Source organism: Bos taurus, chromosome 21 (genome assembly GCF_002263795.3).
Source record: "Bos taurus isolate L1 Dominette 01449 registration number 42190680 breed Hereford chromosome 21, ARS-UCD2.0, whole genome shotgun sequence".
Lineage (NCBI taxonomy): Eukaryota > Metazoa > Chordata > Mammalia > Artiodactyla > Bovidae > Bos > Bos taurus.
Window position 1 is genome coordinate 44,919,320 of NC_037348.1, and position 12,924 is coordinate 44,932,243.

Here is a 12,924-nt window from a genome sequence, read left to right on the forward strand (position 1 = left end):
TTTTGCTTCTCTTCTTTTCACAGCTATTTGTAAGGCCTCCCCAGACAGCCATTTTGCTTTTTTGCATTTCTTTTCTATGGGAATGGTCTTGATCCCTGTCTCCTGTACAATGTCATGAACCTCATTCCATAGTTCATCAGGCACTCTATCTATCAGATCTAGGCCCTTAAATCTATTTCTCACTTCCACTGTATAATCATAAGGGATTTGATTTAGGTCATACCTGAATGGTCTAGTGGTTTTCCCTACTTTCTTCAATTTAAGTCTGAATTTGGCAATAAGGAGTTCATGGTCTGAGCCACAGTTAGCTCCTGGTCTTGTTTTTTTGTTTTTTGTTTTTTTTTATTATAGTGAAAACTTTTATATTTGGAATTAGCCAGCTGGACTCAGTTTAGATGATGCCAATTTTGTTGGCAACATCCAAAGCATCATAGTCAGGAGCCAGTCAAACATATGCCTTCTTCTCTCCATCAGGCCTGATCAGCGTATTGACCTTAGCCACGTCAATGTCATAGAGCTTCTTCACAGCCTGTTTAATTTGGTGCTTGTTGGCCTTGACATCCACAATGAATACCAGTGTGTTGTTGTCTTCTTCATGGCTGACTCAGTGGTGAGGGGGAATTTGATGATGGCATAGTGGTCAAGTTTGTTTCTCCTAGGGGCGCTCTTCCAAGGATATTTGGGCTGCCTCCTGAGTCGCAGTGTTTTGGGCCGCCAGAAGGTGGGCGACGTCCGGATCTTCTTTTTTTTGTGGCTGTGGACACCTTTCAACACTGCTTTCTTGGCCTTCAAAGCCTTTGCTTTGGCTTCAGCTTTAGGAGGAGCAGGGGCTTCCTTCTTCGCCTTCGGCGCCATCTTCACAAAAAGGCCCTGGTCTTGTTTTTGCTGACTGTATAGAGCTTCTCCATCTTTGGCTGCAGAGAATATAATCAATCTGATTTCGGTGTTGACCATCTGGTGATGTCCATGTATAGAGTCTTCTCTTGTGTTATTGGAAGAGGGTGTTTGTTATGACCAGTGCATTTTCTTGGCAAAACTCTATTAGTCTTTGCCCTGCTTCATTCCGTATTCCAAGTCCAAATTTGCCTGTTACTCCAGGTGTTTCTTGACTTCCTACTTTTGCATTCCAGTCCCCTATAATGAAAAGGACATCTTTTTTGGGTGTTAGTTCTAAAAGGTCTTGTAGGTCTTCATAGAACCGTTCAACTTCAGCTTCTTCAGCATTACTGGTTGGGGCATAGACTTGGATTACTGTGATATTGAATGGTTTGCCTTGGAAACGAACAGAGATCATTCTGTCGTTTTTGAGATTGCATCCAAGTACTGCATTTTGGACTCTCTTGTTGACCATGATGGCCACTCCATTTCTTCTGAGGGATTCCTGCCCGCAGTATACTTATTCTTTAAATTACTAAATAGCAGACAAGTTTAGAGTAATTTCACTGTCAGTTTCCTTTTACCCTGATCTGGAAGAGATGAAACCACTGAAAAGCCATCTAGATGAGAGTAAATTAATAACATGCCAGATAACCTAGAAATTGAAGAATCAACTCCTCAATAATGTTACCTCTTATTGTTTCAGGTTGGATCTCCAAAGAGTGCTTCTGTTTCTAATTTTTAATAAGCTATGATTGAATATTTACCTAAATCAGTACACATGCTAGAATTATGAAATAAAAAAGATATTGTCTTGCCCTGAGGGGTCTTAGATTCCACCAGTGAGACAACAGCTGCAAGGCTGAACGTACTAAGTCTAACAGAATCACTGACAAAACGGCAGAGCACAGGGGGAGGGAATGACTTATGTTCCAACATGAGTAGTGCCTGGGGAAGGAAGTGGATCAGGGAGGCATTCGTGGGACATGATGAGAAGTAAGGGTAGAACATTCAGCGTGAAAGAAGAGCAGGAACTGGACTTTCCAGTTACTCTGTAGGCCTGAGGTAAAACTCATGATCAAGTTGGCTGAAATGTGCAGGAGCATGAGGAAATGGTGGAACAGTGGGTAGGAGGATCTGTTACGGCCAAAACATGGAGGATCTTGAGGATGGACTGTATTTTTTCATGAAAATAGGAAAGCTTTCTGAGAACTGAAATGCCAAGATGGGCTTTGTGAGTTAGAAAAGTGTGGCAAAAATATAAATCACAGTTTTAGGATAAAAGAGACTGGGGACAGGGAAAACCCCTTAGGCGGTTATTGAATGACCCAGTTCAGGGTTGCTCAATATGCTCCAAGGAACACTGGTATTCTCAAAAGAAAGGTGGGGGAGGACAGTCTTCTTGGGGAGTTATAATGCATGGTAGCTGTTCTTAGAAGTCCTGCAGTAAAAATCTAACTTTGCATAACCCAATGTATCCCAAACTCACTTGACCAAAGCATCTCTGTTGTGATAGATGTGTTGGTGGCTATAGAATATTTCTTAATACTCAGCAAGATGCTAGGATTAAATAGGATATAATTGTGAAATGCAGTTCAGGTAGTAGATGACATTCTGAACTAGGATATAGCAGTATAAGATATAGTAATCACTCCTATATCCCCAGGAAGCTCAGTAACAAAGAATCCGCCTAACAATGCAGGAGACACGGCTTGATCCTTGGGTCAGGAAGACTCCCCCAGGGGGAAATGGCAACCCACTCCAGTATTCTTGCCTGGAAAATCCATGGACAGAGGAGCCTGGTGGGTTACAATGCATGGGTCACAAAGTCAGACACGGCTGAGTGACTAAGAATGCACATACACACCTATATTATCTGTTTAAAATCTTGCAGTAGTTTCAATATGATGATATATGCTATATATAAAAATGAAAGAAAGTGTAAGAAGGTGTTTTGCTCAGTCGTGTCCGACTCTTTGTGACCCCATGGATTACAGCTCACCAGGCTCCTCTGTCCATGGAATTTTCCAGGCAGGAATACTAGAATGGGTAACCGTACCCTTCTCCAGGGGATCTTCCCAGTCCAGGGATCAAACCCAGGTCTCACACGTTGCAGCCAGATTCCTTACTGTTTAGCCACCAGGGAGGTCCCATATCCTGTACATAGGAAAAGCCAAAGTTGAGAATTTGGGGTGGAGGGCAGAGGGAGTGAGATGAGAGGCTGGGGACAAGAGAAATGGTTAAAAGGCTGCTTAAGAAGCTGTTTGGCACCAGGTCTCATCACCACCCTGAAAAGCCAAGTGACTTCCCCTTTCTCCCAACCCTGCAGGAAAGAGGAAGTAAAGGCAAAATATAACTTCAGGAAAAATACAATGTAGAAGAACTATAACCATCTTACACTGCTTACTTCAGCCATACTAATGTAATCATTTAATACTGACATTAAAAAGAAAGCCTGCACCACGTTCATACTGAGAGGTGGCAGGGTATGAGAGTTCTAGGTCCTTGCTGGCCAGAGAGAAAGTAAACAACATGATCTAAGGTTGATTAGTCAAGAATCCATGGTATAAGCATATTATGTAGATAGAAGTGAATAGCAGGAAAAAAACAGTTACATTAGAAAGAGATGTCTTTGGGTAGTAGCAGCATGGCTGGAGGCAGGGAACATGGTTTTTGTTGCATTTGAACACTATTTTATTCTTAAAATTAAAAAATTCTAACATCTGCTGTGATAAAGAGCAAAAGCTTTATGCGTTACCTAAAGATTAATTTCATTCTTTTATTCAAGGCACACTGGCAAGAGGCACTTCTATACTAGGCTGGACCATCTGTGAAGAGCTCTCTTGAGATCCCCAGATAAAAGTTACTGAAGGCACAAGTTTTATTTTGTCAGTGATTCTCCCTATGAATTATTTATCATATTTTTATATAGTGGAAAACTACCTTGGCAACTGGTATATCATGATTACATTGTGGATACAGACAGTTAATAAGCAGGGACTGCTATATTTGATTCAACAAAATAATCCTCAACCAGAAGCAGAAGTTACTTTAGAAAGCAGCTTACCACAATAAAGAGAGAGAGGAAATCACTGTGGCCCGGGTACCTAGACCTTGTACAAGCTGCCATTTCCATGTGTGCACAGGAATCCCAGGTCTAGAACCAGGCAATTGAAAACCCAAGAGAAAGTGATTTAACTTGAAAGCCTTTAAGGAGACTCATATTAGCTACTCCTATGACAACACAGATGGATTACATACCAATGAAGTTAGTTTAGGAAGCTAAGAGTTCATTTTAATATGAGACTGCTCCCTTTAAACTCTGTGATTTGAAGAATCCATGACTGTTGCGTACCTGTTGGCCTTTTTTTTATATATAAGGATCTTCCAGAAAAGCATCAACTCAACAGCCTGTGCCTGGAGGGAACTTTGGTACCACACCTAAAGAAGGTGTTTTTTACATGCCTTGTTTGTAAAGGTGGGGCCAGAGAGTCTGCAAGAGGCTCAGAACAAGACTTGTGGCTCTGTGGAAGTCAGCTGATTTTAACATATATGCAAATGACTTCCCTGCCATTCTTCACTAACCAACCACACCAAGAGCCAAGAGCACTTTTCCAGTCCTAGGAACTCTAGGGACACACTGCTCAGGTGACAGGTAGTGCTTGCTACCTCCACCTTGGATGTGGCAGAGTGGCAGAGCAGTAAAAACTTAGGGGTGAGCAACCCTGATGACTCACGTGTGAATTCACTCAGCATCGTGGGCCAGAACTGGGGGGACAAAGGGAATCTTTGAAACGCCCGACACTCAAGATGCTCACAGCCCAGATTCATAAAGATGATTATATACCATTCTATTATAGAGGTACGCAGCTGATGCCAGGAGCAAGGAGGCCCACCAACCACTGGCTTCACAGAGGAGTGCCCCTCTTCATCAGACCCCTTTCTGCCTTTTGTCTACAGATCCTGCTTTATTATAATATGAGGACTGAAAAAGTCAAAATTTGGTAGGACCGAGAACATTTGAAACCTGTCTTGCCATTACCCAGGCTAGGCTAACAGACACAGTAAAAGGCAGCTGCAGAATAACAGAAGCATCTCTCCCCATGATACATTACAGTTGTAGAGTATCAAATAACCCCCATCTTTGTATGACTCCTGCTTTCTTACTCACTGGAAGCTTTTGTTCTCTAAAATTATTAATCAGAAGAAACTTTCCTATTTGAAATTAAACCCATAAAAATGAAATATTCCATTACTGACTGAACATCCAAGTCACTCTGACACAGAGAAGCAGCCTTTATTTACAACCCCGGTGTAAAGCCTCAGGAAAGGAGTTGTGGATGTAGTATTCCACAACTAAACTTTTAGTTTCCAAGGAAACATCACTCCTGAGCTCACTCTAACAGTTTAAACCTGACACTGACCATGGGAGCCCTGTTTTGCTATCAGCCTGTCAAAATACTGTTTCATTCACATTTTATCTCCACGCTTCCCTCAAATCCTGTATTAACTCTATACTTTATCTGGTCCTCTAGTGTATAGCCTCCCTTATTGTAATGGGTTAATAAACCTGTTTGTCAGATTACTGGTCTGTGGATGGGCTAAGAGGGCATCATAATCTATCAGAGACTTGTTGATTTCCAGAATCTGATCATAACAATCTAGACACTATTGGGGATATGACTATACAACTATGGTAAGGGGTTGTTCAGTCACTAAGTCGTGCCCAACTCTTTGCGACTCCATGGACTGCAGCACATCAGGCTTCCCTGTCCTTCACCAACTCCCAGAGTTTGCTTAAACTCATGGCCATTGAGTCAGTGATGTTATCTAACCATCTCATCCTCTGGGGGAAAGATTAACAGATTTATACTTGAAGTTTGGGCTTTCCAGGTGACTCAGTGAGTAAAGAAACTGCCTGCAATGCCGGAGATGCAGGTTTGAACCCTGGGTCAGGAAGATCTCCTGGAGGAGGGCATGGCAACCCACTTCAGTGTTCCTGCCTGGAGAATCCCATGGACAGAGGAGCCTGGCAGGGTACAGTCCATGGCGTCACAAGAATCAGATATGACTGAAGATGAGCACACGTGCACAAACCTGGAGTTTAGTTTCTTAGTAAATCTAGCCATTTGTTAGCTTGAAATTTGATTCCATGCTGAATTAAAATGACTGAACTGTGAAAATAGCCCTTACAGAACCTTAAAGTCTCATACCAAAAAAATAGGATATATGGCAAGCATTTCGAGAAAACAACTTTCCCAAATAAGTGTTTGATCTAACAGAGTTAGCAACCCCAGACGGCTAAATTCCTGGCCAATTCATACCAATTCTGTGAGACCCAGCTCAAGCCTTACCTCCTCTCCAGAGCTGTCCCAAGTCCTTCCTTTTCCATACTCTGGTGGCACCTGGTGTCACATCTGTGCCATGGCACACACCACACAATACCGTGATTGCTTGGTTACCTGTTTTCCCTGTTCATCTCAACGCGTTGAGAGTAGGTCCTTGTTCGTAAAGTCCTAGCACCTGACACAATCCCAGGCAGACAGGAGCTCAGTTAATGTTGATGAACCAACAAACGAAGAGACGGGGAACAAGAAAACCGGTTGGCAAGTGGTAGTAATGGTTCAAAAGGGATAGAAATGACCTGGACTCAGCGTGACTAGAAGGAAATGATAGATAAATGTGGGACATTTGAAAGGAAGATTAAAAAAAAAAAAAAAAGATTTGTTAACTAAGTGGAAGTGGAAAACAAAGAAAAATTTTAAATCTTAAAACTACACAGGAAGTGGATATCACAACCGGAATAAAGGAATCCTAGACTATTTTGCTGAGCTTTTTTCGTTTTGATTTTTTTTCTTTTTTTGTCCTGTGCAGTATGTGGGATCTTAGTCTCCTGACTAAGGATGGAACCTGTGCCCCCTGCAGTGGAAGCTCAGAGCCTTAACCGTTGGACCTCCAGGGAAGTCCCTATTCAGCTTTAGAAAAGCACATTTCTCAAGGTCCTAGGACAGTCCAGGGTATTTCCAGACATTTAGAATTAGAGTCAAGGCTCAGAATACACTGGGAACCATTAACATTGAGGCAAACTTTAAAAAGTGGATGAACACTCATCCGAGGAAGAGACTATGCACTGAATGGTTGAAGGACTGAAACTTGGAGAATGAAGAGTTCTAGAGGAAAATAAGCAAAAAAGACAACAGAAAGAACACATTCACAGTATCCTGGACACCAGTGCAGAAGGGCTGCCTACAGGTAACAGGAGGACAACCCAAAAACCGTGACTGAAAAACCGTGACAACTTGAGGTTCATCACGGTAGCGAGTTATAAAATACAACAGTTGCTTACATCAGTGGCTTTCCTCCAGCTGCTATCTGTGAGAATATATAATGGACAAAAGATCCAATTTCAATGGCAAAAAACAAACAAAAATACCTGGTAGTAAACTTTTTTACTAATTTACAAAGACCAAGAGATTTTAATAACAAAGAGATGCAGTACATGGGAAACATGATAAAATGAAATGTTAGTGTCCTCCAAATGGACACATTAAATAACAATTTAAAGCCAGAATAAATTGCAAGTGGACCAATGAGGTATTTGAAAAACAAAGAAAAGCAGATAAAAGTAGCATAAATGGGGAGAAAGGGAGAACATTTTCTAGACATAATCCCCAAAAGCAGGACTTAAAAAAAGAGGATTGACAGATAAGACTGTGAAAAAACCTGATCCTAGAGTCCAAGCCACACAGCTCAGGCCTTTAAAATGTCCTTTTCAGTCCTTGGATCTGTGATCATTACAATCCCCCGACCCTCACCCACCACAAACACACACTGCACCATCCCCACCGCCAACCCTGGCCTGAGCAGATGAACCATCTGTAAGGACTCACCAAGGATCTTCACAGTCCCATTCTAGCTAGATCAACACTGCAGATTTTCAACTTTCAAAACCACTCTCAAAGCCTGTGATACAGCTAGCCCTCAGCTCTGTCTGAGAAACAGGATCAAGAGGAAAAAACAACCAGGCCATGGCTGCTGCTGCTAAGTCAAAAGCCAAGATTTGACACCACGAGTGTTTGGGCTGAGGTTATTTTGGCCCTAGAAGTAACAGCGACACACCCCACCTGACCAAAAGTAGAGACCAAAAGCAGAAGAAAGACAGTAGCAAGTATAAAACCTAATAGGGTATATGTTCAAATGTTCTCTGGCTTGTTTTTTACCTTGACTTAAAAAAAAAAAAAAAAAAAAATCTATCATAGTGGTTCTCAAACTTCAGAGTACATCAGAATCACCTGGAAGGCTTTTGTAAAAAGATGGCTGGGTACCACCCGCCCCCTCCAAGTTCCTGACTTAGATGGTCTGGAGTGGGACCAGAAGGTCTGTATGTCTACAGATGAATTAAATAAAATTCTAAAACAAGTCAACAAGTGACTTCCCTAATGGTCTAGTGGCTAAGACTCCATGCTCTCATTGGAGGGGGCCAGGGTTCAATCCCTGGTCAGGGAACTAGATCCCACACGCCACAACTGAAAAAGATCCAGAATGCTACAACTAAGAGCTGGCACAGCCAAATAAATAAATACTAAAAAAAAAAAAAAAAAAGACATGGAGGAAAGCTATGTGTGCATGTGTCTGTTTAAATAATCACTTTATATTAAATCAATGACCCTGGAAGTGCTTTTCAGGTACTTAGCCCTATGGTAGGTAGTATCTTTTTCAGGTAGATCTAAATTTATTATGACTAAATAGAGGAATTCCTTGGTGGCCCAGTGGCTAGGACTCTGCTCTCACTGCCAAGGGCCCGGGTTCTATCCGTGGTTGGGAAACTAAGATCACAAAAGCCCCACAGGGTGGTCAAAATAAAGAAATAAATAGAGTTACAAATATTTCATATAAGTGTGTGAATTTTAATTGTCTAGTTATAACTATAATGTATATCATAGAGATATCATTTATATATGTCTCAAATCTTATTGGAGAAGGAAATGGCAACCCACTCCGGTGTTCTTGCCTGGAGAATCCCAGGGACAGGGGAGCCTGGTGGGCTGCCGTCTATGGGGTCGCAGAGAGTCAGACACGACTGGTGACTTAGCATAGCATAGCAAATCTTATTAACCAATAAAAATTAATAATACTGGGACTTCCCTGGCAGTCCAGTGGTTAAGACTCCACATTTCCACCACAGGGGGCGAGTTTGATCCCTGGTCAGAGAACATGGCCATGTGCCATGTGCCGTGGCCAAAATGCAAAATAATAATACCTAGCTTAGTTTACTATGCTTTATAAAACCATAGATATTAACACAAAAAAAGCAATTCAGAATTATGATTAAAGTGGGCATTTGCTTTTATATTTAAAAAGCAATTGCTCCTTCAATAGCTGAATGACTAAACAAACTGAATACATCCAGAAAATGAAATAAAAAAGGAATGACCTACTGACACATGCAGTGATTTGGATGGATCTCAGGGCATTTATACCGAGTGAAAAAAAAAATTCTCAGAAGACTATGTATTGTATGAGTCCATTTAGATAAATTCCTCAAAATGATAAAATTACAGATATGGAGAATAGATTATTAACTACCAGGGTCTAAAAATAATACTTGAATGCCAGGTAGATAGAGCCATAAATGGGCAGCATGAGGGAGAGCTTTGTGGTAATGGAATAGATGTTTCTTGATAGCATTGATGGTTACAGGAATCCACACACTTGACAAAATGACACAGAACTATACATATATGTTGCACCAATGTCCATTTCTTGGCTTTGATACTGTACTATATCCACATAAGACAGAACCATTGGGAAACTGGGTAGAGTACATGGAACTCTCCGTACTATTTTTACACCTTCCTATGAATCTACAATTGTATAAAAATTAAAGTTAAGAAAAAAAAAAAAGTCGGGAATTCCCTGGCAGTCTCATGGTTTGGACTTGGCACTTTAACTGCCATGGCCCAGGGTTCAATCCTTGGTAGGGAACTAAGATCCTGCAAGCCACATGGTATGGCAAAAAAAAAAAAAAGAGAGAGAGAGAGAAAAAGTTAAAAAGCAGTCGCCTATCTATATAACAAAGTTAGAAAGCAATTTTTTTAAAGAGACAATTTAGGGGCTTCCCTGGTGGCTCAGTGGTGAAGAATCACCTGCCAATGCAGGAGACATGGGTTTGATCCCTGGTCCAGGAGAATCCCACATGCCTTGGAGCAACTAAGCCTGTGCGCCACAACTATTGAGCCTGTGCTCTAGAGCCCAGAAACTGCAACTACTGAACCCATGTATCCCAGAGCCCAGGCCCCACAAGAGAAGCCACTACAGTGAGAAGCCCCCACACTGCAACAGAGCAGCCCCTGTTCACCACAAGTAGAGAAAAGCCAGCACAACGAAGACCCAGCACAGCCAAAAATAGACCACTTAAATAAATAATAAAAATCATTAGTTACCTAGGAATTGTTCAGTCACTAAACAGTGTCCGACTCTTTGCTTCCCCACGGACTGCAGCACATCAGACTCCCCTGTCCTCCCAGAGTTTGGTCAGATTCATGTCTATTGAGTCAGTGATGCTATCTGACCATCTCAACCTCTGCTGCCCTTCTCCTTTTACCTTCAATCTTTACCAGCATCAGGGTCTTTTCCAAGAGTACCTGGAGCTGACTGTGGCTCAGATCATGAGCTCCTTATAACCTACAAAATAAATCTTTTTAAAAGATATTCATGAGTGGCATGTAAAAAATTATAAACTTCATTGAAATGTAAGTGGAGCAATATCATGTTCATTGATAGCAAGATTCAATATTGTAAAGATGTCAATTTCTTTAAAAATGACCTAAAGATTAAATGAATTTCCAATTAAGATCTCAAATAGGTTTACAGAACTTTTACTGGTTGCTTCTAAAATGTAATAGCATGACTTACCATAAAGCCACAGAAATGAACATGGTACACTGCGCTGATACAAAACCACCAATAAAACAGAATGGAGAGCCCAGAAGCAGATCCATGCACACTTGGAAATTTGATAAGACAGAGATGCCATTTAGGTCACTGGAGAAAGAATGGACTTTTCAATAAAGAGTGCTAAGTATCCACAAGGAAAAAAGGAATCAGTGATAGATAAAATAATTAGATATGAGTACATATTTTAGAAACATTTCAAAGAAAATAGAGAATTGTCTGTGACCTCAGGGTTAGGAGAGAGCTATTAAACAAGACACAAAAAGTGTTAACCATAAAATGACAAATTCGACCATCTTAAAAAAACTTTATTAAAAGAAACTATGAGGAAGGTGAAATGAGAGCCACAAAATGAAAAAATATTTGCAATATATCACTCACAAAAATCTGCTACCCACAATGTATTTTTAAATTTATTTTAAAAAGTAAAATAAAAAAACAGATAATAATCAGGAAAATAAAATTAAAATTGCAATGAAAAATTGGTAAAAATACATATTTAGATTGGTAAAAATTAAATTTGTGAAGTACTGACAAGAATGAAGATTCTTATGGGAAGTTTGGGAGATTCTCAAATAGAATTTCTCCATTTTTTTTTTAATGAACCCTGGCTCTGAGTCTTTTTTTTTTTTTTTTTTAGTTGTATTGGATCTTCATTGCTGCACAGGCTTTTCTCTCATTTTGGTGAGCAGTGGGGCTACTCTTTAGTTGCAGGCTTCTCATTGCAGTAGCTTCTCTTGTTTTTTTTTTTTTATTTAATAAAGTTTTATTTTTCAAAATCTACAGTTGGTGGGACCTGTTCATGCATCTTCACCAGCAGCTGGGACATTTCCACCCTTGGTGTGTCTGATGTAAATCACTTGAGCTCTGTGTTTTGAAACCAGTTTAATAAGTCCTTTACTAAGGAGTTCCTGAAGGGCTGCCCTGGCCAGGGAACCACGAATCTTCAGACTCTCAGAGACAACAGCTGGAGTTATAAGTTTAGAGTTGGGAACTTCTTTACAGAGTCTGTCATGTTGCTTGTCAAACAAGACTAGTATTGAGCTTGTCCTGAACTTTGCCTTTGGACCACTTCTTTTTGGCCCCAGATTTGTTCACTGGATCTTTGTCTTTCTTGGTCGACTTTCTGGCATCTTTCTTCTTCTTGTCACCCTTGGGCGGCACAGCGAAGCCCGGAGAGCAGCTGCAACAACTGCCGCCTCACTACGATGCCGGACAAAAAGGCTGTGGTGGCTTCTCTCATTGCAGAGCACGGGCTCTGGGCACACGGGCTCAGTAGTTGATGCTCCCAGGCTCCAGAGCACAGACAGGCTCAACTGCGGCACATGGGCTTAGCTGCTCCTCGCCACGTGGGATCTTTCCAGATCAGGGATTGAACCCATGTCTCCTGCACTGGCAGGCGGATTCACCACTGAGCCACCAGGGGAGCCTATTAAATGGAATTTCTTTTGTTTCCTTCATGGATGTAAATTGGTATAAATATTGTGGAAAATGATTCGGCACCATCCTGAAAACTAAACATTCACATACAGAATAACATACAATTAACACTCCTAGATTTAACCTTAAAATTCTTGGAAATATCCATCAAGAAATGTGTGTAAGAATGTTCAAAGCATCAATGTTTTTAACAGCAAAATAAATAGGAAGAAAAACAACCCAAATATCCATCTGCAGGAAAGTAACTCTTCTTCTCAATGGGGAGGTTTCACCTCAAATACCACTTCATTAGGCCTTCTCCAAGCTCTATTTAAATTTAAAACACACATTCTCTTATAGTAGCTACCCCCTTGCTTTCACATCAAATCACAACTCTCAGTTACCATCTAAAGTCAGTGCATTTTTTTTAAAGGTCATCTTCCCACACTGGACAGTAAACTTCACGAAAAGAACATGTATTTCTTCTTACTCTGTATGTCTAGGCCTTTGCACACAGTAACACCAAAAATAAAAAGGAAGGTGAAAGAGAAATAAAAAAAAGACGGGGATAAGTGAGGTGGTAGAAGAGTTCATTGAAAACTTACCTACCAAAACGGAAACAGACTCGCAGACATAGAGAACTGACTTGTGGTTGTTAAGGAGAGGGGGAAGGGG

The 12,924-nt window shown here is 40.9% G+C and overlaps 2 pseudogenes across 1 annotated transcript; both read right to left on the minus strand.

The window, feature by feature from the left end:
• Window positions 1-331: 331 nt before the first annotated feature.
• LOC100299201 (large ribosomal subunit protein uL23-like) lies at window positions 332-859 on the minus strand (annotated as a pseudogene).
• On the minus strand, window positions 756-12,687 carry LOC107131615 (small ribosomal subunit protein eS25-like; annotated as a pseudogene). The gene is made up of 2 exons (XR_009492068.1): window positions 12,654-12,687; window positions 756-12,029 (listed from the first exon to the last, which is right to left on the minus strand). The product of XR_009492068.1 is annotated as a small ribosomal subunit protein eS25-like (transcript).
• Window positions 12,688-12,924: the final 237 nt, after the last annotated feature.